This window comes from Clytia hemisphaerica, unplaced genomic scaffold (assembly GCF_902728285.1).
Source record: "Clytia hemisphaerica strain Z4C2 unplaced genomic scaffold, Clytia hemisphaerica genome assembly, whole genome shotgun sequence".
In the NCBI taxonomy this organism is placed as follows: domain Eukaryota; kingdom Metazoa; phylum Cnidaria; class Hydrozoa; order Leptothecata; family Clytiidae; genus Clytia; species Clytia hemisphaerica.
Window position 1 is genome coordinate 579,760 of NW_027104385.1, and position 25,150 is coordinate 604,909.

Consider the following 25,150-nt stretch of genomic DNA (forward strand, 5'->3'; position numbering starts at 1 on the left):
CGTAATTAACGGGAGTTTTGAATTGAAAAAGGTTAAAGTATCTAGCAGTGTTCAAATCCGAACCATTCTTTGTATTCTGAATTCTGAATTATATCACACTCAAAAAATATAATCTTTATTCTTATTACTTGGACAAATGTTCTCTGATTTTTATTACTGTATGATGGCAATTCGTTACTAAAAAAAGCACCCTCGGAAGTTTGGAGTGATTAGTGTTTCTTGCCTACATTACACCCCCTTCTTACAGACCCACTGGGGGCCCACTGGGACCCCTTCCCGCTGGAAAAATTTGCCGAAATATCGTTCCCAGTGGGAAATTCTCTATTTTTTGTCCCCGCTGAAAATAATCAAATAAACAAATCCTCGCTGTAAACATTGTTCTATTCTCCTCTATACCCACTGAATTTACTGACATCTATATATTAATAGCGGTGCTTTGTGTGTCTGTGTGTCACTTTCGTTTTCGCTTTGTTTGTGTCTTAAAATTATGACTTTTAGTCTCTTGCTCCACAAATTTGTTCCATTGGATTCGCGCCATTTGCAAAAGACGGGGGTAATTTTGTGCCATTTTTTAGCATAACCTTGCAAATTCTAGCACCCGTCCAATTGTAAAAACTATGTACGGCTTTTGATTGGCCGATTTTAATAGCAATTCATCTCATTGGTTAATAAAAAGCGATGGTAAAAAAGGACTTAAATGTTGTTGGGGGATGATTTTGACTGAAAACCTTGTACTTTTTTTCATATCCTACCGATGACTGACACCCGTCATTAAATATTTGTAACTTTTTGACTAACTTGATGAAGGAGAAGTTTGGTTCAAAGCGAAAGTTAGATGGAATAAGGAAGAAGCTGTTGGAAATCCAGAGGAAAAATTCTTGACAATTATCTTGGATTGGTTTGAACTTTCAGGAGAATATGTCCTTCTAAAATGGAGATCTTCAATGTTCAAGACAAGAGTGTAGTATATTCTTTTTTATATTCTAAGGTAGCTCATGAATTTTAAAAACAATGAGTCAACAAGACAGTCAAGGTATTCTAGGGAATGATGCTTCAGCAAGAGGCCAGCGTAGCAGAAGAGGGAATGCTGAAAATGCACGCAATAGAAGGGCTCAGGAAAATCCTGAACAAGCTGAGGTGCGAAGAGAACAAAATGCACAGGCAATGAGAACTCGCAGAGCTAATGAAAATGCTGAGCAAACTCGGCAGCGCAGGCAAGCTGATTTAGAGCGAACTAGGCAAGTGCGTGCCAATGAAAATTTAGAGCGTCAACAACAAAGAAGGCAAGCCAATTTGATGAGAATGCGTAATGTTCGTGAAAATGAAAATGAAGAACAGGTTCAGCGCAGGCGTGCTGCAGCTCGCAATAGATTTCGTAGACCAAGGCATTTGAATGCTGCTCAAATTGGTAATCCCCTTCCATAGGAGCACTATTTAGGCACTTTTGATCACCTTTGTGAGTATTGCCAGGCAATCAAGTTTGCAAATGAAGATGAATTTAGATGTTGTGAAAAAGGGAAAGTCGCTCTTCCGCAGTTAGATCCTTTTCCACCTCAACTTGAGCATCTCTTTAGCAATAATTCAAACCAATCAAAACTTTTTCGTAAAAATATTAGGATCTATAACAATGCCTTTGCTTTTGCCTCCTTTTGTGCTAATTTGAGACCACCTCCTGGTAACGGACCTCCAACTTTCAGAATATGCGGTCAAATTGTCCACCGTCTTGGCAATGTTTTTCCAGATCAACAGCATCAACCACAATTTGCTCAACTGTATATAATTGAGGCAGCTACTGCTTTGAACTTGAGAATGCAAAATCCTTCAGCAGCAGAGTGCAATCGTGAGACTATGGCCCTCATTCAAGATATTCTTGATAATATTAATCCTTATGCTGCCACTTACAAACATTTGCGTCAAGTTGAGCAAGAAGAACATCGTCAAGCTGCAGCTGAAAATAGGCCGCTGCCAATTGTCCGAATGAAGATGTTTGAGGGTCCTGATCAGAGAAGATATAATGCTCCTTTGCATGAAGAGGTTGCTGCTGTTTTTTCGGGGGACGATGGAGCTCCACCAGGTGATATGAGTATTGTTGTGCATCCACGAAACGCACCTCTCCGAACCATTTCAATCATATCCAGTATTGTGGATCCTTTAGTTTACCCACTTCTCTTTCCAAGGGGTGACCCAGGCTGGGATAGGACCCTTCCCCATGTAGCTGAAAGAGCTTCAAGACAGAGGAACCATGTCACACAACTTGAATATTACGCATATAGGTTAGCTATTCGTAGAGGGTTCTCTGCTCTTCACCTTTCAGGGAAACTTTTCCAACAGTTCATTGTTGATGCATATACTAAGGTGGAAGGTAATAGGCTAAACTACCATCGGTTCCATCAACAAGAAATAAGGGCAGATTCATATCAGGGCCTTGTAGACCATCTTGAAAATGCTGCGCAACAGAGGGATTTAAATGCAGGTCAGGTCATTGTTTTGCCTTCTTCATTTTCGGGATCCCCTCGGGCTATGCACCAATTGTATCTAGATGCCATGGCTGTTGTTGCGAAGCACGGAAAGCCAGACACTTTTCTGACATTCACCTGCAATCCTAAGTGGAGAGAGATAACTGAAAATTTACTTCCAAACCAACGGGCCCATGACAGGCCAGATTTACTTACGCGTGTCTTTCGAATGAAGTTAGCTGCAATGAAGAAAGAAATAATGAAGGATGGTATTTTAGGTATGGTTGTAGCCCGTGTTGATGTGATTGAATTTCAGAAACGTGGGCTTCCTCATGCCCATCTTCTAATTCATTTTGAAGCTGAGTTTAAACTGAGAAATGCTGACGATATTGACCGCTTGATTTGTGCGCAGCTTCCTGATCCAGAGACAGAGCCGGTGCTCTATGAAATTATAAAAACTAATATGATTCATGGACCCTGTGGTGTTTTGAACAACACCTGTCCTTGCATGAAAGATGGTAGCTGCTCAAAAGGCTATCCTAAGTCTTTTAATGATGCCACAGTTATGAATGTGGATGGTTTTCCACTTTATCATAGACCAGATAATGGTCGCACAGTTCGAGTGAGAAATGTTGATCTAGACAATAGGTGGGTGGTGCCCTACTCTCCCTATTTGTGCAAAAAATATAATGCCCACATCAATTTGGAAGCCTGTGTTTCAATAAAAGCAGTCCAATATCTTTATAAATACATCTACAAAGGTCATGACACAGCTCATATTGAAATATCAGAGAGACTTGATCATGATGAAATCAAGACTTTCCTTGATGCACGATATGTTTCTGCTCCTGAAGGTTGTTGGCGTTTGTTTAAGTTTGATATGCACACTCAAAGTCATAATGTGGTTAGGTTAGCTGTACATCTACCAAATTTCCAAAGAGTATATTTTCGCCCAGGTGAAGAAGGAAACGCTGTTCAAAGAGCTGAGCAAAAGGAAACTAAACTAACTGCCTGGTTTTTGTTAAATCAAAATGATCCCACTTCTAGGCAAATTCTATATTCTGATATCCCTCATGATTATGTCTTTAATAACAACCGTTGGAAAGCAAGAGAGCGTGGCACAGTCATAAGTAGGATGTATAATGCTAGCATTCGTGAAGGTGAAAGGTATTTTTTGAGAGTTCTGTTATTGCATGTGCCAGGAGCAACATCTTTTGAATTTTTGAAAACTTTTGATGGGGTCCTTTATCCAACTTTCAGAGAAGCATGTTTGGCGAGGGGACTACTTGCTAATGATAATATCTGGGTTGACACCTTAAATGAAGTAGTTCATGTTGCGTCTCCGTTGAAAGTCAGAAGGACTTTTTGCACTATCCTAATTCATGGTGAGCCTAACAATCCAGCAGATCTTTGGGAGAACTACAAAGAATTTATGATGCAAGACTTTTTGAGACAACATGTTGAATTGCAAGCTGAACAGATGGCATTGGCACACATTGAACTTATGCTTAAGCAGTTTGGCAAATCTTTGGATGATTTTAATCTACCTCATTTAGATTTTGGACTTGTAGAGCAACTGCCAGATGCAGAAGCAAACAGACAAGAAGCTGCTGAAATTAGGCCGTTGTTAAATAATGACCAAACCATTGTAGCAGATGTAGTTCTTGAAGCTCTTTCTAATAATGATCATAACTCTACCAAGCTTTTTTTCTTAGATGGGCCAGGGGGGACAGGAAAAACTTTCACATACAATTACATTATAAAAGAAGCCAGGGCTCGATCATTCTCGGTTGCCACTTCTTCTTGGACTGGAATTGCAGCAACTCTTCTAGATGGTGGAAAAACTTGCCACAGTCTGTTTAAGTTGCCAGTGCCCGTCAATGATGGTTCTACATGTAATGTGAAACCAAACAGTACACATGCAGCCTTTTTGAGAGATCAAGATATTTTAATCTTTGATGAAAGCTCCATGATTCCAAAGTATGCACTAGAGGCTGTGGATATTATGCTGAGAGACATATGTAACAGCCAGATACCATTTGCTGGTAAGGTAATTCTGCTTGGTGGTGATTTTAGACAAACACTCCCTGTCGTTAAAAGGGGAGGTGCTGCTCAGGTGGTAGAAAGCTGTTTGAAAAGCAGCCAGCTTTGGCCCCTTGTCCAAATTTTTCACCTTCATCAAAATGTGCGGGCAGGACCAGGTGAGATGGAATTTTCAAATTTTCTTCTGCAGTTAGGTGAGGGAAATCTGCCGACAAAACAAACTGATCCATATCTTGGTAGTATTCAAATCCCTGACCAGTGTGCAATTTCCACTGATTCTGATTTAATTGAGCATGTTTTTGGTAACTTTGAAGATGGGGGTGACTTTACAAAAAGGGTTATTCTGTCTCCAACAAATGAAGAAGCCCTTGAAATCAATGAGCAAATTTTGGGTCGTCTGCCCGGGGATATTCATACTTACACTAGCTTTGATTCTGTTGTTGCTGATACCCAAGAAGAAGTTGACCTTTACCCTCAAGAATTTATAAATTCTATTACACCTAGCGGAATGCCAAAACACAGGTTGAATTTAAAAGTAGGCTCTGTTATTATGCTACTTAGAAATCTTTCCATAAAAGATGGCCTCTGTAATGGAACTAGACTTATCATTCACAATCTACAGGATAATATCATCGATGCCGAGATTCTCACTGGTTTTCATACAGGTCAAAGAACTTTAATCCCTAGAATTACTTTTTGTCCTAATGATACTCACCTGCCTTTCCAACTCAAAAGAGTCCAGTTTCCAGTCAGGTTATCTTATGCGGTTACTATCAACAAAAGTCAAGGCCAAACGTATGATAAAGTTGGTATCTCTTTACGAAGGCCATGTTTTTCACATGGACAATTGTATGTTGCTTTTTCACGCACTCGTGCTTTTAACTGTGTCAAAGTTCAGGTCTGTAATTCATTCAAACAAGGCTATGTTAGAAGAAGGTGCTTCACACAAAATATTGTTTACCCTCAAATTTTATGAGTCGTTTTTCCATGTATTCTGTTTTCATGAGCTACTTTAGGGTGTAAAAGAAGCATAACTGCCAGGAGTAAAAACATTTTTTAGCTATTAATTTTTCCATCTCGATCACTTGTTGTGTCTTTTTACAATAAAATTGTGTTTTGTATATATTAGTGTATCTGCAGGTATCTTGGGTACTTTTTTACTTGTGTTAATTTTGAAAACCTTATAATTCGTTTGGCATTGATAAGAAATTGTTATTGTTTGTACAAATTGCTATCTTGCTGGCTGAGGCCAATAAATGAAAAAAAAGTTCATTGCACTTACTTTGTCACACTCACCTTCTATCACCCACTATCAGCATGTCAATGTCAACTATCTGCAAGCTTACGTTATGGAGATCCCCATATCAGATGGGAGACAAATCAATTATGGTTTGTTAAAGCAATTGTATTCACTAACCTCCTCAAGACTCGTCAACAAGTCACCAAGTTCCATCACTCAAGTTCCATCACCCTATTGGATTGGAGATATTTGGATAGCCTTCAATGAGATCCCCGTGTAAATGGGAGACAAACCACTCTAAATGGTTTGTTTTTACTCGTCCTTTGCTGCTAATGTTCACTGTAATATTTGGTGAAAACATTCGTGACAGAAATGACACAAATTTCTTTGATATTGTCTAATTTTAAATTTCAAAGAACAGAATCTTAGAGCAATTTGCACTACCAATGACAATTTCTTATCCCAGGGCTTGATTAATGATGATTGTCAACAGTTCTGAAATTGTACCCTGGTAATTTTTCAAAAACCATCATATTGATTAAAGATGTGATTTTTCGAATTCCTTTGCAACCGCATTTTAGTCTTTATCATTAGTCGCAATTTCCTTTCAGGTCTAATTAAAAGTTAAACAAAAATGGGAAACTCTTTTGTAAGCTCAAACAAAGTGTTCATGAAAGATGAAGAGACACAAACACAAACCATCACCAACAAACCAATACTGGCTTCTTCTGCAACGCAGACTAGGGGCGGTCCTGTCATCAATGAAATAGATGACCACAGTAAGATAATTATGTTTTACGTACCATTCTCTTTTGTGCTTAGTTGTAGGGGGTGTCAAAATCAGAATAGTAAGTAAGTAAGCAAGTTACCCTAAAAAAGTGCTAAATTTTCACAATTCAGCAAAATCTTAACCAATTTCTTAAATCTCAATGTGTCACAATGTCCCAAAGTTCCTAAAAATGGAGGGGGCTAGGATATTTTGGATTTTTTATTGTCGGGGAAGACCCCTAAGTATAATACGAGACTACTTTGTGATTTTCTGTTCTACTATTCTCATTTTCTTATAGCACGTTTAGTATTGGGCATAGTGGCGCAATCAAGAGAAGAATTGAAAGAGTTGATCAAGTATCAAAAGAAACTAGAAAAAGGTTAGAATGATATCAAATTTGACTATTTTTAACAAAGAGAAAGAACATTTTAATAAGTTTCATTTCACTGCTCAATTCAATTTTAAACAATATTTAAAAACATTTTTAGGGTAAAAAAACAAAAAATTCAGCAATTTGTGCAGAAGATCTTAATCTATTATGATCTCATTAATAACAGAAAAATCTGTTTTTCTTTCTTTTAGTGAGTGGATATTTCTCGCGGTCGCGTTCATCCTCATCGGCTTCGTCATCGACATACCCATACCCATACACCAAAATTAGGGATCGTTGAAACATATCGGTTTTTCTTCGTGGCGTTCGGTTGTGTTTCCTGACTTGTTGAATTGATACGTTATCGTTGGTTTCGTTACACGAAAATTAAGGAGGTTTACTATCACGAGATGTACCAACTTTTTGAATGAATGAATGATGTTGTGTTTGTTCTTATTATATAGTCTCTATACGCTCTCCGAGATATACTTAACTTTTTTTCAAACCACTGCTTGGTTCTACCCACCGACTTCATCTACCCAGACTGTGTTAACTCGATCATTAGTCTTGCATTAAAAAGAAGTATTTTTAAAGTCACTGTACATTTTTTATCGACTTGAAATGGTATAAGATTTATTTAAATTTCATCTGCCAATGCTGTTTTATCAATGTTTTTATTATTTTGTAAATATATTTTGTAGATAGATTTATAAATTATTTTTACCACTAGAATTATTGTTTTACTAAGTAAAATAAACGATGCGTTTACAATACTTTTTATGTCATGATGTGTCACAGGCGACCAAAAAAAAAACAATGAAGTAAAAGCCCCGAATGGGCTAGAAGTCAAACTTCAATCTCTCTCAGGCAAGAAAAAGTGATGTCTTAACGAATGCATATCATAAGCATCGTTTGAGCTTGATTCTAAAAAATACCTAAGCTTAACTGAGCCTGTCATCCAAAAAAAATATGCTTATGAGAAAAAATATGTAGCAACAATACATTTTGCGATGTCCGTGCGATATTTACTTTTTTTTTTTTGCTTGGAAAAGCTTAAAACACTCTATCTAGCCCTTCGGGCTTTATGGAAATCTGTGCTTCACTGACCTAAAAGTGATGCGTTCAGCAATACCGGCGTGCGACGCCGGTTACCGGCTAGTTATATATATTTTCTGAAATATGTTCATGTCAGTAGCAATCCACATCAAGTTTTTGTCCGTTATTCTTACCCCCACCCCTGGCTGAAAAATTCTACTGGATCTGTGAAAAGGGGGTGTTACATTTGCTTGATTCCAATTTCTTTTTTGGTGTGATCAAAGTTTCAGCCTGATTTGTAATTGGATGAAAATTTGCGTGGCTCATTTTGTTTTTTATATTTAAAAAATATTACAATGAACAAATCGAGAGCAAAAAACATGGTATGATGTAGATGGGGCTGTATAAGAGAGGACTGCCGATTGGGGACTAATTTGTTTAATCTCTTTTTTCAGCATGATATACAATATTTAGATTTAAGAAATTTGAGACAGTGCTTGTAAGTACAAATTACTTTGGTTTGAGAAAAAACATTGGTGGCTAGAAGTCTTTTATATCAATAAAGTTGTCAAGGTAAAGTACTAAGATTGTAGGATTCATTATATCCCAGTTTAATTATTTCGATATTTTCGATTAGCGTCTCTTCGACTTTTAAATTGCCGTGTCGAGTTTTTATTTCCGATCTATCAATTTGTACATCCCTTGTCTCACAGGCCTGGTGGCAGTTTTTTCATCAGTGGCCCACGTGGCCCATCAGTGGGGATGAACATTTTTATCGAAATCTGTATGGGATTATTGATTTTAATGATCGAGCAACTTCAAAACTTATAAAATTACTTTTGTTGATATTTTTACTCTATTTCCTTTTGCTTTGTAAATTTGCGTCTATCGGTGCATCGTTAAGAATGGTTTTGCCAGTGAATGAAAAGAAGCATATCCTGGAATTTCATTCCCCCTCGAAATTCAATGTTTAAAAATTGTACTCCAAAACCATCACCATGGACCTTTTTACCTTGAAACAATAGAATTGCTATCCCCATTGAAATTTATATTGGAATTTTTGAAGTCAATAACAAGATTATTTTCATTAAAAATTGAAATGGCACAGTATTTGATGTCTCACGTCTTGGTTTGGCTAAGTCGTTACTTTGGTAATCACATTAGTAGTGGGGCTTACAAACCCGGGGGGCCACTCGATTTCGAAACGACGGTATGTGCCGCGCAAAATCTGCTTTTCAAAATCGTAGCCTTACAGTGCAGTTCAATATGGCTGAAAAGGTACCCTTTCAGTGCATTTTCTCTTGATTTACTCAACCCTTATAGTGTACTATAATTCTCAGCTGTAAATCTCCGTAAAAGAAGAACCTTGGGAAATTTTCTGTTTCAAAGAAAAACTGAGAGAATTATTCTTGTCAGCTGTAATTATCAGACAATAAAAACTTTTTCAAACAAACGAGAAGTAAAAACCTTTCTTTTAAACAATTATTTTAAATTTGTTTTAAAATTCCACCCTTGCAGTGCAATCTCACAGAAACACACCCTTACAGTGCATTTGGTATGCCGAAAAACCCCACCCTTAAGCGCGACGCATGACGTAGGCCAGATTATATGAGTCCCCCCCCCCGGGCTTACAAACAATAATTGGGTATCTACAATCAGTGCCAAAATACTTGGCACAAAAGGGAAATTCCCCACAAAATTTTATAACCACAAACAATTTGAAAGCGCTCTAAATTAGGTTGGAAGGATAGAGTTTTAACTCTGAGTTTTAACGCCAGACTTAATACAATTAGGACCTTAGCCAGACTTAATACAATTAGGACCTTAGGACCTGAGGATCCAAAAGTTCAAAAATGGTCCGGTAGGGCTTGAAATATAGCCTAGAAACCAATACACGCTTTTTTTTTCAAAAGAATAACTTCTATAAGAATATCAGGGTGAGATTTCAGGTTTAAAACAATATGCCTATTGTTTAGAACAATAGAAAAGTAAGAATAATGCTCACCCTCAACCAAAGTACACTATTCTTATAAAAGAAAAAGCGTGTAAATCCCTTCCAGATCAGAATATTCGATGAAACCAAGTTGAAGGCCCGAAATTGACATTCTCGCTCGAACTTCAATTTTCGAAAAATGGTAAAATAGCCAAAATAGCCGAGTATGTTATGGCACTGATTGTAGTAAAAAGAATGATCTATCTGTATGGCATTTTTCCATAAAGTTTCCACATGATAATTATTTTCATTACTGGGTGTTATATTCAATGACATCGAATTTACTTCGTAAACGTAACGAACGCTTTAATAACATTTTAATAGTCTACCTTTTTCTGTCATTCTTCACGAACGGTTTTTATTTGCGTGACCCTATTTGAAAAGCGTTCGTGGAAATATTCACACACATTCCACAGGAAAAAGTCATCAGATCCCACGGGTGGGAAAACCCCATTTCCAGCGCTGGAAATTTGTTAAATTATTTGTTCCGGGTAAATTTTCTCAAGCTGTGAAGTGGAATTTTTTAAGCCCTAGGATTTGCAAAATCACAATGCGGACTTTTTCCAAAAGATATCATAGTCTATGAAGTTTAGGCGTGTAATATGGAAATAAACACTTCTAACTACAAAAAGTACATCACGTGAGTGTGAAACGTAATTTCCTCCATTGGAATTTTCCCGCAATAAAATTACGGGTACATAAATTTAAATCTTTAGGATTTCTGATTTCACACCCTGGACTTTATCTGAAATATTTTGATACATCGATACATCGGTATTACTAATATCACACTGCAGGAATTCCCTTAAAAGTATATTTGATACATAATCTTAGATGTGAGTTTCAAATAAACACTTAGCAACTATAGTCGACGAAAACTTACACTACAAAACTCTAAAAACGCAGAAGGTCAAGACAGATAAAGGAAAAAATCATTAGTTCCCACGGGTGGGAAAGTCTAATTAATAGGGTGTGAAAGTCAAATTAATAGGGTGGGAAAGTCAATTTAATAGGGTGGGAAAGTACAATTAATAGGGTGGGAAAGTACAATTAATAGGGTGGGAAAGTACAATATATAGAGTGGGAAAGTACAATTAAATACCCATACTTGTACTACGCATGCGTAAAAAAAACCACAAGTGAAAATTGGGTCAAAACTGTTCAGATTGTATGCAAATCATTAACATTATAAGAGTGTATTCGAACAGTGTGTAACATAACGCTAAAGGTGAGGCGTCTCGCAAGAGCGGCCTCGTTCGTTCGCAATGGACTTGCGTTGTAAGGGCCCAGTGGAATCGTCAGTCGCCGTGCGGTCGTTCAATCGGTATCACGTCGTTGTTCCGCTGTTGTGACAAAGTGCCGGGATTCTCAAAGTAGCGCAAGTACATGACAGAACGAATGGGAGCTATCGAGCCAATGCTCACGAATGATCGAATACATTTAACAATTTATCAAATAATTGGTAATAGCTAGGTGGGGAATTGAAATTTCGGCGTGTGATTTTCGATTTGACCTTTTGATAAGCTGGGTGTGAAGTTCAAATTTAGGCGTGTGATTTTAATTTTCACTATTCTCAGCACAATGTCGAGAACAACCATCTCTTGCATGTTAATTTAGTTTTAAACCGCTGGAATTTGTTTTTTCAACGTGGGATTTTAAAGAGTGGTATTTGGCACTTCCCACCAGAGTAAAACATTGCAGGGTCCCACGCTTGGAAAACATGTACTTTCCCACCCTTTTAATTTGACTTCCCCACCCGTGGGAACTAATGACTTTTTCCTGTGCTCGCCTTGAACGCTTAGGCATTCGTTTTTAGAGGCAAAGCGTTCTTCATGAACGGTTAAACATTCGTTTAAAAGCAAAGCGTTGTCGTGAACGCTTAGGCATTTGTCATATATATCATAAAGCATTCGTGACAAATGCCTCCCTGTTAAAGCGTTCGTCGCGAATGAGTCAAAATCTAGGATGTGTTTGTGACGAACGCTTTACTCTTAGGTTCCAAATAAACGGGGGGGGGGGCTCGAATAAACGGGGAAAATAAACGGGTGGGACCTAATTGCCGGGGGGGCTAGAAATTGTATTTCTGAAACCCAAAAATAAGGTAAAAATAGGCTAAAATCAGGCTATTTAGAGCAAAATAAGGTGCCTTCTCTTTGACAGCTGAAAATATTCTTAGAGATTCATAAACGGGGGGTCCTAATAAGGTCCGGGGGGTTGGAAAATTTTCGAAAAATTAACAAGCGGGGGGGGGGGGCCCGTTTATTTGGAACCTAAGAGTAAAAGAAAGTCGCTCGAAAAGCATTCGTGACAAACAGATAGACCGTTTGTTGCCTATATAGAAATGGATCAGTTATTAATATCTTTTAGCTTTGTTTCTCTTCCTAATTTTATTTATTATTTAGTTTGTTTATGTGTTTGGAACCGCGGGTCGGTTTTAGATATTGCCTGAGGGAGACTGAGTGTTGGGTGCCCGTAACACGTGTAAAGTCGCTTTGAACCGGTCACAAGTCCGGGTCTTCAGGCATAGTTTTTGTTTTCTATTTATATATGTGTGTTGAGAGTTGTTATTTCGTGGTTTTGTGTTTCTCATTCTTTTAAACTGACCATCTCTCTTTTGTTTCAAAGTCCCAAATCTTTCTTTCTTATTGTATTTTTCATCTGAACATAATAAATAAATCAAAAAATGTATAATCTTCAAAAATACAAAAACATTCTTTTCTTTTTAATTTAGATCTTTTTAAGCTGCTTATATATCAAATCTTTTCCTTTCCTTAAAATGACTGCATCTTCAGTATATATATAGTCTAGAAGTATAAAACCTTCAACTACTCAAAATGGAAACAATAAAGACAAAAACCCACAAAACAAAAAGACAATACAAATACAACAAAAATCTAGAATGAACATTCACAGAAAATCAATCAGGTTGGAGTAGAAAAGGAAAATATGATGACATAGAAATCCGTCAATGTAAAACTAGTGATCTAAAATGACTTTAAGGAAGAAAGTAACTCAATATGAGTTAAGATGGAAAGAAGTAACTCAATATGAGTCAAAAAATATTTCAAAAAAACACATTATCTGTTCCTCAGTTTTCGACCTACACAGGATTTCGGCCATTTGTGAAAATATCCTCCTATATGATGGAAATAGGGTTGTGTAGGTAGGCCAAGCAGTGTTAGCTAGACACCACCACAGATAAAAAGATGTAAAAAGATGTGTTTAGTGAAAGTATGAAACGCGCGCAAATATAAAATAAACTAAAACTTAAACTCCACGGAACCAGCCGAAGAAACTAAAATAACAATGAAAAAAGAAGTGTACTTTCTACTAGACAAAGTTGCCACACCTTTGACACGTTTCTGCCACAAAGTTGTAGAAAGCATACTAGATGGGAAGGAACTGGGATTGGATCGCCACTATCCAACCCTGTGGCTCTCACACACATTTTACAGTTCAAAGAAGAAGATGGAAAGAGTGGGAAAAGAATGAAAATTTAAAAAAGTTGGACTATAACCCGGTTCGAAGCCCCGTACACCGTGACCGCTCACCGCAAGAGCTGGCGAACGAGTGAATCTTGAGAGAGTTGAAATCTTGAAAATTCTGAAAAATGACGAACTATAACCCGTCGAAGACTGTAATCTAACTTTGCGTTTTCAGCACCTTGACATCGCATTCTTCGTATAAAAACTTTGGCTTTAACTTTCAAGTCCTCGAAAAGTAACTTAGAACGAGCAATCCTGAGAAGTTCACCAACAAAAGAAGAATTAAAAATCGATTCTGGCAAGTTGCTATCTTTATGTGGCATTCGGACTATGGAAAAAGGAAATGCATCCCGTTTATCAAACAACTTATAAATAAATATCCCGTCTTTGATGGTAATATCCAGGTTTAAAAAAGAAGCATGATTACCAGAGTGCTCTATTTTGAGTTCAAGCTCATCTGGATAGATATCTCTATACACAGACTGAAACAAGTTACCGTCATTGATCGCACACAAATCATCAATGAATCTTTTAGTCGAATGAAAATGGCGAGCCTTAACCTTATTTTCCTCAATGACTCTGCTCATATACCTTTGTTCGTATTAGACAGGCAGCTGAGGTCACAAAAAAATCGGACGGGGTGCGAAAAATTCCAAACCACTTTTAATTGAAAATAAACAACCTAAATATCTAGAAACCGTCAACCGGAGTTGTTGAAATTACTTACCGGACGTGTCCGGTAATATTTTAGGACCAGATGACGTCATGTGTGCCCATAGGCTTACTGAAAAATTTTTGAGAACCAACATAGACATATTATATACCGATCGAAGCGTTTTTTAACGTAGATTAAGAAAATGGTCAGAAACCATATCTGAAAATTTTGCTATAAAAAGTTAGAACGATTTTCCTTTATGTCCGTAACGTCAATTTTACCTGTCCGAGACGAAAAAAAAATCAAAAATTCAAACTTATCAAAATTGAAATCTAAGACCGCCATTCGAAAGCTCTCAAAAATCGATATAGAAGACTTTTAAATGGATATATATGATTTCTCAACCTAACTCGAGAAAATCGATCCTAAAGAAAGTGTAAATATGACGTCATCAAAACTTCGTAAGCTTTTAACTTTTTATTATCAAATTTTCAGACATAGTTACTGACTTAATCTACGTCAAAAAACGCGTCGATTGGTATATAATATGTCTATGCTTTTTTTCATCAAAATTTTCATTTTGCTTGTGACGTCATCAAATACGAAAATATTTTCGGACGCGTCCGGTAATTATTTTCAAACTGTCCGGTTGATGATTTTGTGTTCAGAAAGGTCGTATCTATTGAAAACAACTGTTTAAAGTTTGCTCGCAAACTTTGTAGCTACTGCACTTTTTTATGTGACCTCAGCTGCCTGACTATATTGGTAGAGGAAAAGATTAGCCCAAAATGGCGCCGGATCGATTCCCATGGGAATCCCGATCACATGACACATAACAATATCACCTGCATTGAAAAAACAATTTTTTATCAGATGTTTCATAGCAGTTTTCAAAGAATTCTGTGTAAAAGACACAGAAGATTTGGGTTTTGTTTTTGACCAATACGCTTTATCATTTTTTATATAACTTTGTGAGAAATATTTTTATCCTTCATAAATTTCTAAAGCAGGAACAATTTTAGTCTGTATACTTTACCAAATTCCAATATATAACACCTTGTCACAATTCTCTGCAGCGCCTACAAGAAATTGTAACTGGTCGCCATTAACAATTTTAAGCTACAGTAGTCACAAACCGCACATTCTAGAAAAACAAAATTTGCCAGAGAGTGGCCATGTTGTGTAACTTGATGGTATTGGTATATATACTTCATTAAAAAATCTAGAAACCACTTCTCATAACTTTCTGCAGTCCGCTTTCTGCAAGTCCGATAAAACATATGTAAACACTGTTGTCGTCATTCATTCCATATCAACCATTTAGTTGAAGCCAAAAACGTGCGCAAAGATCAGAAAAATCTGCTGTTCGGAACTGCGTGAAAAATAATTTGATCAATTTCAACAAAAACTGTATATATAATGAAGATATGTAATATCTGTCATTTTAGAAAAAGAAAAGTATTGATATATAAATAACTCAAACTGATAAAAACGAAAAAAGTTAAGAATATTTTTGTTAATTGTGTGTATTTACGATTTTTTTGGTATTTTTTATTTTTTAATCATTCCGAAACAGAGGGTAATTTAGCAAAAAGTTAAAGGGAATTTAAGGAGGTCATCGACCCATATAATATCAGTCTGTCTTTTTTCTGGTCAAATTTTCATTTTTTGGTTAAAACTCAAATATAACCTATTCACAACAACTTCCCAAAGTTTCAGGTCATAAAAAGAAGAAAAAGGTTAAAAATTTTAGTTATAAAGATGCTTACCTAGACAGAAATTGGTCTCCGCCCGTTTGCGCCCGTATTTCCGCCCAGGGATAAAACAGCTATAATTCTGCTTCTAGCGCTTCAAGCTGCTTGAAATTTTTTACGGGACGTCTTAAAGTCGCAAAGATTCTTTATGCTAAGTTCAAAAGTCGCTTACGCGTACCGCGATCGAGTTATAAACATTGTAAATATTCACCGCCCTTGAAATCATTTGAGAGGTGGGTTGACTGAGAGTAACCTCTGTGCTTTATGTGTTTCTATGTGTTTATTTCCTGTTTTGAGTGGCATTTTCAAGCTCATTTTTACTTAAAAGAGGTCTTTAATACTCCAAGGAACCATGCTTCTCAATATTATATGAGATTTATTCTGAATTGAGTTTATAATAACCTCCAAAGATAAGCACAAGGTACGTAAATAATTTTCTTTGTTTTTTTCTTTGTATTTTCATCACCATCATTCTTATGAGATTCTTTTAAACACCCATTTATAGTGAGTAAGCATGTATGAGATGATTTGCTACGATTTTGGATCATTTTGGTTTATTTCGGTTCATTTCGGTTCATTTCGAAAAACTGTTTAAAAGTGAAAGTGAAAGTACAAAATTATATGTGGACGTAGCTTACACAAAACACTGGGAATTTCAAGGCAGCATTTGGACAAATACAGTTGACTTTTTGGTCTTTTTCTCTTGGATAGATTCAAATCATTATTGAAGTGAACAAAGCAAAAATTTTTGCTCCTTGTACCCTTTTAAACTGTTTTGCGGCAATTCTTGCGCAACTGCAGGCTATTTTGAGGATGCACCTCAGATTGCTTAAATCGGCCAAAATGTCCCAGTTGAGTCAGTTTAACCAATTATTCTATTGAAATGATTTAAAGTATTTGTAAATCAACTAAAATTAGCAAAAGAAACTACGTATAAAGCTATTTTCCTTATTGGAACAGTGATTTCTAACTTTACCACATGTTTTCTCAAAATGTCGAATTTGGTGAAAATTGGCGGTTGCGACATTTTTTCTCAAGATAGGTTGGGAGTTAAAAGTTGAAACTTGGCAGGATTGCTCCTTGGATGAAAGTCTATGAAATGGATGAAAAAATTTTTCCCTTAGCAACCGTTGCCATGGTAACTAGGGAAAACATGATTTTCTAGTTTCCATAGCAACCGTTGCTATGCAGAAAAAAATTTTTCATTCATTTCATAGAGTTTCATCCAAGTAACAATCCTGCCAAGTTTCAGCTTCTAATTCTAAAGCTAACTTGAGAAAAAATGTCGCAAAGTTTCTATTTTTCCGGGTTGCCGGGGCCGTAGCCCCTAGCAACGGGGTGCCATTTTGAAAAAAATTGTCTGAATTTTTTATTTACAGTATATACTATCAATTTGGACCAAAAAAACTTTAAATAACTTTGCAGAACAGTGTTTTTCAAAAAAGGGTCTCTAAGGGTCGATGACCTCCTTAAATAGTGGTATGTGAAAGAAAAACCTAATCCAAATGAAGATAGAAGAAAAGTAATAGTGGAGAAACAATGAATTGCAAAAAACTTATTTGATAAACACACTTCCGTAAGTTCATCAAAATACATACAAAATGGGGACAAATACAAAAGCAAACACATCAAATAAATTAAAAAAAAAAAAAAAAAAGGATACATAAACAAAACAAAACCCGAAGTCCCAGACTTGTGACTGGCATAGTGACTTTCCACGTGTTTAAGGGCCCACACTCAGTCGCCTTCGGAAAACATAGTAGAAAAAGGAACTGACCAGCAGCTTCCAAATAAATAACAGACAACAAACAGACACTACAACAAACACAATCTTACATAAAAATAGAAAAAATCACACAAAAACTGAAAAGAATAGAATCGTAAGTTGGCCGAGAACCCGGTTCGGCGTGCCGCGACGGGAGAACTGCACAGGGCAAAGAAAAGTAGGAAATGAATACCTCCGATGCTAATGCTGATTCTTTAGATAGAAAAAAACAAAACAAACACACATACAATACACAAGAAACAATTTCACAATTTGAAAATATGTAAAAATTCTTCGACGGTTTTCCCATACTTCATAAAACAGTCAGGAAACCTGGAAAAACATTTGACAACTTGCTTCTTCAAGAAAGCGTTTGAAGCACCCTGGTTTCGCATTCGAATGAAAAGCTCAGTGACTCTAGGAGTCAGATCTTCAAACATGAGTGTGCTACGTGCTATCCGTAAAATTTCTGAAAAGACGGATCCATAAAAAATGCACGATGGGATGTTACTGTCGGCATGTGGCATCCTTACAATGAAGAAGGGAAAGGCATCTCTCTTATCAAAAAGTTTATATCTAAAAATATTGTTTTCAACGGTGATATCTAAATCTAAAAACGATGCATGGTTTCCATGGTGCTCAACTTTGAGATCTAGTTCTTTAGGGTAAATCTGTTTGTAGCAATTATGAAACTCATCTCTGTCATTTAAGGCACACAAATCATCAATATATATAGTATGAAAATAAAATGTTTTCTTATATATATATCACACCAACAGTGAACAGACCACAAACACGCCAAAGAAAACGCAACGTCATTTGGTTTAACCCTCCCTTCAGCAAATCAGTCGAAACAAATATCGCACAAAAGTTCTTGAAGTTGATCGACAAACACTTTCCTCGTCATCATAAATACCACAAGCTGTTCAATCGAAATACAGTCAAACTTGACTATAGCTGCACGACCAACATGAAAGCCATCATCGATGGGCATAACAAAGCAGTACTCAAAAAGCAAGACATCGTACAACCAACAAAAACATGCAACTGCATCGTCAAAAATCAATGCCCCATGAACGGTAACTGCTTAGCTAAAAATACTGTTTACGAAGCCACACTGACAACAGACGACGAGAATTTACCACCAAAAATTTACATCGGTGTCGCAGAAACAACCTTCAAAAAGCGATATGCGAACCACAAGAAATCGTTCAACCACGCCAAATACGAAAATGAAACCGAGCTCTCGAACGAATTTTGGCGGCATTCTCGTAACCAGACAAACCCTAAAGTTACATTAGCCAAATTCTGGAGCCGCTCGCTGCGCTGCCGTGCGCAGCTTGTAGGGACAAAAATTACTTTCGCTTTCGTTTTTAGGCGGCATTCGCAGATATTTGGTAAGAAAACAATGAGACTCCCCCTTCTTTTTACCAGCAAAAAATAGGAAAAAGAGATTGGATTTATGTTGGAACTTTCATTGGATTTCAAGAAAAAGCCTCTTCCAAACATGAAACGTGAATAATCACTCATAGTTGGGGGAATTTTTAATTATTCCGGGCTCAGTCTTTGGCCTATAGCCTATGAACTTTTAGTACTGTATATGCCTTATTTGGACTATTACTTTTCGTAGAAAATCTTATCTGCTCACTTTGGGCCTCAGTTGAGTATGATAGGTAGATTTTGGGTTGGGAAATAGGTAAAAAGTAAAATTATACATAAACATGTTTGAGTGTTTGAGTGTTTGACTTGACTTCATGTTATGTTTTTCTTATCTTTACCACCACAAAATTATTCAACAGAATAGAATTTATAAACTATTTTCAAGCATAAAAATATGTGGTTGAAGCAAATTTTGTACAAATTTTATATATTTAAATGATAAAGTAAAAACATCTCAAAAATTTTTTATTATAATCCTTTGTATAAAGAATAAGGAATAAAAGAATATACACGGACTTTCAAAATGGCGGCGTAGCTCTGATAACTTTGGAAAAACTTCTACAAATCAACTCAACTATCAAGTCAATCTGAAGCATCCATCAACAATCTTCATAAATCCAATTATTAAAACATCAAGCTATAATAATTCACTAACAAAATGCCCAACAAAGGGAAGAAAGCAGTCCAACAAGAAAATGTTTCAACACCAACATTGTCACAGAAATCTCCTGCTATGGTAAATTTGACAAAAAGGCTTGAAAAATTAGATGATAGCGAGAACAATACCATCGATATTGACGTGGATGACATCTCCAAAGAAGTGATGCTAACTACAATCTTAGCCCTACAAAAAGAGGTCAGTACTCTATCAAAAAGAGTTGATAATCTTGAACATAACCTGGTTATTGCTAATTCTCAAATCGCTATATCTTCACAAACCTCCACCTTACTGAAAAATGAACTAGACAATGCTGAACAATACTCAAGACGATCATGTATTGTTGTCAATGGTGTTCCTGCAACTAATGACAAAAACTTTGACCATGTTGGGAACATCAAGACAATCCTCGAAAAAAGTGCCCCTGAGGTCACTACATCATCAATTGACAAAGCCCACCCAGTTGGACCAGTTATCAATGGAAAGCAGTCAATAATTGTAAAGTTCTCCAAACATTCAACTGTTAAGAGTCTTTACATGAAACGAAGACAAATCAAGAAGGATTCACTGGTATCACTTCAACCTTCTCTTACTCGTCAACGCTCGAAAACTCTCAAATCCTTGAAAGAGAAAATTTCTAAAGAAGGAACTATTTTTAACAAGTTGGTAAATTTTATTTTTGCGGACATTGAAGGAAATTTGAAAGCTTGCCTCAAAAATCCTTTGCGTGGCAGAAATATTCACACTTTTACAAATGAGGACCATCTTGCTTATATTATTCATGATCTAAACTATGAACGATTTGATGCCCCTATGTAACTATGCTAACCAACCTGAATGCTGAAACTAACACAAACTAACGTAGAATGACTCCAACCTATGCTCCAAGAAAGAAAAGTTCGTTAACAATTTCATCTTAGGTATATTTTTTTATTATTTCTCACCACCTCAACAATCTCTTCACGTACATAGCTCATTGCATTTATTGCCTGATTCTTACTACTTTAAACACTTTTCTCGTCTTTTGAATTTTTTAAGCTCATTTCATTTATGGACAAATGTCCTGTTTGTAAAAAAACTGTTAGTGATAAGTGTAATTCAATTCAATGTGACATATGTGACCTCTGGACCCACCAACACAAATGTTCAGGGTTATCACGAAAACAATTTCAAGCTCTGTCTTTACCCAATTCTCCAAACTGGTATTGTCCTGTTTGCATTAACAATACATTACCAGGTTCGTATATTTTCAATAATAAACCTGAAGACCAAAAAACAACTGATTTCTCTAGCTCCAATCTTAATGATGAGTTGAAAACACTACTTTCTGATCTTAACAAAGTCGTCACTGGCACCACTGCCAGTGAAAAAGATGAAGAAGATAACATCCAATTTCACAACAACAGTTGCAGTTACCTTGACTGCAACGAACTCAATGACGTAATCTCTAAAAATAATTTTGATTGCTCTGCGTTCCATCTAAACATTGCATCAATGTCTAAACATTTTGACAAACTAATAAATCTTCTAGCATTGATAAATTCCAGTTTTAGTTTTGTTGGTATCTCTGAAACTAGAAGCTTGACCGACCAGCCTGAATCTACTCTAGAATCTGTTCCCCTGGAACAAAAAAGTGACTTCACTATTCCAGGGTATGAAAAATTTTTCACTCCGACAGAATCTTCTGCTGGTGGGGTCTCTCTCTACATTTCCAAGAAACTTCTATATAAACCCAGACAAGATCTCAGTAATTCCTGTTATCAATCTCTCAGTCTTGAATCTGTCTTTGTTGAAGTCATTCTCTCAAACCGTCCCAACATTTTAGTTGGTAACATATATCGCCATCCATGCATGTCCATAAAAACTTTCAATGAAGAATTCTTACAACCACTGCTTCACAAAATAAAACGTGAGAAAAAACAAATTATTTTGCTTGGTGACTTCAACATAGACCTGCTCAAATGTGAAGAATCAGCTGAGGCTTCATCATTCATGGATATCCTTGACTCCCACCTTATTCTTCCTCAAATTCTTCTCCCTACAAGGATAACTGACCATTCCAAAACTCTCATCGATAATATTTTTTCTAGCCCTTCTGAGTCAGGAACAATTTCAGGTAATATATGCCACTCTATATCTGATCATCTACCACAATTCTGCCTTTTCCCCTCTCTTAATCTTGACAAAATCTTAGACAATGGTCCCTATTTTCGGAAAGACTGGCAAAAATTTAATGAGGTCAACTTCATTCTTGACTACTTAGATATTGACTGGGCTGCTCTTTATGAATCCTCTCATCTCCACCCCAGTGCTTGTTTTGATGTTTTTAATAATGAAATCAAAGACCTTCTGGAGAGACACATTCCCACAGTCAAACTTACAAAAAATCAAGTCAAATCACAGCTCAAACCTTGGATCACCCCTGGCATAGTAAAATCTATGTCAAAACGAGATTTTTATCAACGAAAATACTTAAAAACTAAAAAAGCAGAAGAAAAACTAAATTACAAAAATAAATATAACACCTATAGAAATACAATTGTTTCATTAACTAGACGGAGTAAGTACCTTCATTTTACTAATTACTTCAACCGACACTCTAAAAATATGAAAAAAGTATGGTCTGGTGTTAGAGACATTATTTCTTCAAAATCAGGTAAGTCAACTTGCCCTATATCAATCTCAGTTGGGGACACTGTAACCTCTGATCCCAAAAGAGTTGCTAATTCTTTTAATGATTTCTTCACTTCCATAGCGGACTCTATCAGAGAAAAGATGCAGCCACCTAACCATCATTTCTCAAGCTTCATGAAAAACCCAAATCAAAACTCAATATTTTTTGCGCCAACGACCCCAGAAGAAATCACTAAAATAATTAATTCCTTCTCGCCCTCTAAATCTTCAGGTCCGAACAGCATCCCAGTCAGAATACTTAAACTTTTGAACCAAGATTTATCCACTCAAATATCTTTCCTTATCAACAAATCCTTTGAAACAGGAATATTTCCCTCATCTCTTAAGATCTCCAAAGTCGTTCCTGTCTTTAAAAATAAAGGATCACCTCTGGATGTTTCTAACTACAGGCCTATATCTCTGCTTTCTAATATCGAAAAAATTTACGAGAAGGTAGCTTACTCTCGAGTAATAAATTTTCTAAATCGGTATAACCAGATTTACTCAAAACAATTTGGCTTTCGGAAAGCTCACTCAACCATTGATACCCTTATAAACATCACAGAGCGAATTAGAAACAAACTTGATAATAAAGAATTTGCCTGTGGCGTGTTTGTTGATCTCCAGAAGGCCTTTGACACTGTTGATCATGAAATTCTTCTTGCTAAATTAGATCACTACGGTATTCGTGGCATCGAAAATGCTTGGTTCAAGTCATATCTTTCTGACCGTTCTCAATTTGTCTCTCTATCTAATTCCAATTCTGAGCTTCTACCTATAAGACATGGTGTCCCTCAAGGCTCTGTCCTAGGGCCATTGCTCTTTCTACTCTACATCAATGATCTACATTCCTGTATTAAGACATCTGAAACCTACCACTTTGCAGACGACACTCATCTTCTTAACTTTTCTAGTACAGTATGGTCTTTGTGTGGACGAGTTAATGCAGATCTTAGGGTTTTGGTCAGCTGGCTCAAGGCCAACAAAATATCTCTCAATGCAAGTAAGACTGAATTTGTTATCTTTCGATCTCCTTGGAAGCGCCCTGATTGCATTCCCCGACTCAAGCTGGCCGGTCAAGTTCTAACACCCAGTAAGTGGGTTAAATATCTTGGAGTCTATCTTGATGAGCATCTTAACTGGAAGCAACATGTCTCGAACGTTGCTACTAAACTCCGCAGAGCAAACGGAGCTCTCTCAAAAATACGTCATTATGTTCCTACAAAAACCTTAGTCAATGTCTATCATGCAATTTTTGCCTCACATGCTAGATATGCTGCTCAAATCTGGGCTTTGCGTGACAATACAACAACCCACAGAATCCAAACTCTTCAAAATATTGCGGCCAGAATCATGACCTTCAATGGCCCTATGGTATCTGCCAATCCTCTTCTAGCTAATCTAGGACTTCTCAATATCTTTGATCAAGTCAAAGTTATGAACATTATGTATGTTCATAAATATTTCAACCAAAATCTTCCTCTGGAATCCCTAAACACTTTAAAATTCATGAAAACCCAACATGAGATTGGAACTAGAGATAAAATCATTGAATTAATTTTTCGACCCAATGTCAACACTAACTATGGATTGCACTCTTTCACAAGGATTTCCTCAAACCAATGGAATGAGCTTCAACGTATCTTTTCCGACGATAATCTTTCAGAACTTAAACTCAAAGAATTGAAAAATTTCTCTTTTGTTATCTGCATGAGCTTGTACGAGATTTAGAAATATTGTTATTATTATTATTATTATTTAATTATTATTATTTTTTTTTTCTCAGATGTAACTGGTTTTATATTTATAAATCCTGTAGCTAATAAGGCTATTTTTTAAATGTAAATATCAAACAAAGTTTATAGTTTTTACGGTTATATATGTATATTTTTTCTTAGGTCGACCTCTGTATTTTTATTAGAATTAAGTTTCTAAAAGGGGTGTCCCTTCTACCTCACCTGGGTAGTAAATATATTCAAAATGTTCAAAATGTTCAAAATGTTCAAATGTTTGTGACAGTACTTTTTCTGTTGGGAAGTTGGAAGCTTTTCCACCGAACAGAATTGAGCACTGATAACTAATAATCCAAATAAAAAAATAATTTCAGACAGTGCTTTAGGCATCATAACTTTGCCTGAAAATGCAATGACTACAAAGTGGATTTGTACCGTCAAGGGCTCTAACTTGGGACAGTCTGACAAAACATGGGACAGCAATTCGGCAATCATTTTACCGAACCTCTACCTATTAAAAGTCATTTTAAATTAACACAGTCCAAAATCATAGAAAACAAACTTGTTGTCAACAGAGATTTAACAGTGAAAAAACAGTTCAGAAAGTCAACCATCCCATGATATGACACTAGACCAAGTTAGAGCCGTTGACGGTATGCCGGATATCCAAAACAATAAAATGATATACACAATCATGTCAATGTCATAAGGTACTTTCAATTTTTTGCGGTACTTTCAAAATTTCAGAATTTTTGGGCACTTTCTTTGGATTCGCTTACCCTTTTCTTGTCCTGGATCCAATCAAAACCTGCACGTAAAACATACCCCAAAATCAGTCACGTTTCTAACATTATAACTCGGTCTTTGACGACTGGGAAGATTCAACGACAAAATTTTGAGAGTTAAAGTAAAGTTTATCCCTCAGCGCAGTCAGCAATGAATCCGATCTGACCGTTAGTGTCTCTTCAGCCATTTTTTAGATGAATAAAATGATTCATGAAATTATTGTTATCTAAAGGGATGGGTGAAACCATGTTTGAATGAGCCTATATCTTGGATATCTCTCCTCATATCAAAACTG

The 25,150-nt window shown here is 36.3% G+C and overlaps 1 long non-coding RNA gene across 1 annotated transcript; it reads left to right on the forward strand.

Annotated features, from left to right (window-relative positions):
- Positions 1 to 6,444: 6,444 nt before the first annotated feature.
- LOC136819425 (uncharacterized) lies at positions 6,445 to 7,306 on the forward strand. The gene is made up of 3 exons (XR_010848440.1): positions 6,445 to 6,518; positions 6,807 to 6,887; positions 7,091 to 7,306. It is a non-coding gene; the product is annotated as an uncharacterized lncRNA (long non-coding RNA).
- Positions 7,307 to 25,150: the final 17,844 nt, after the last annotated feature.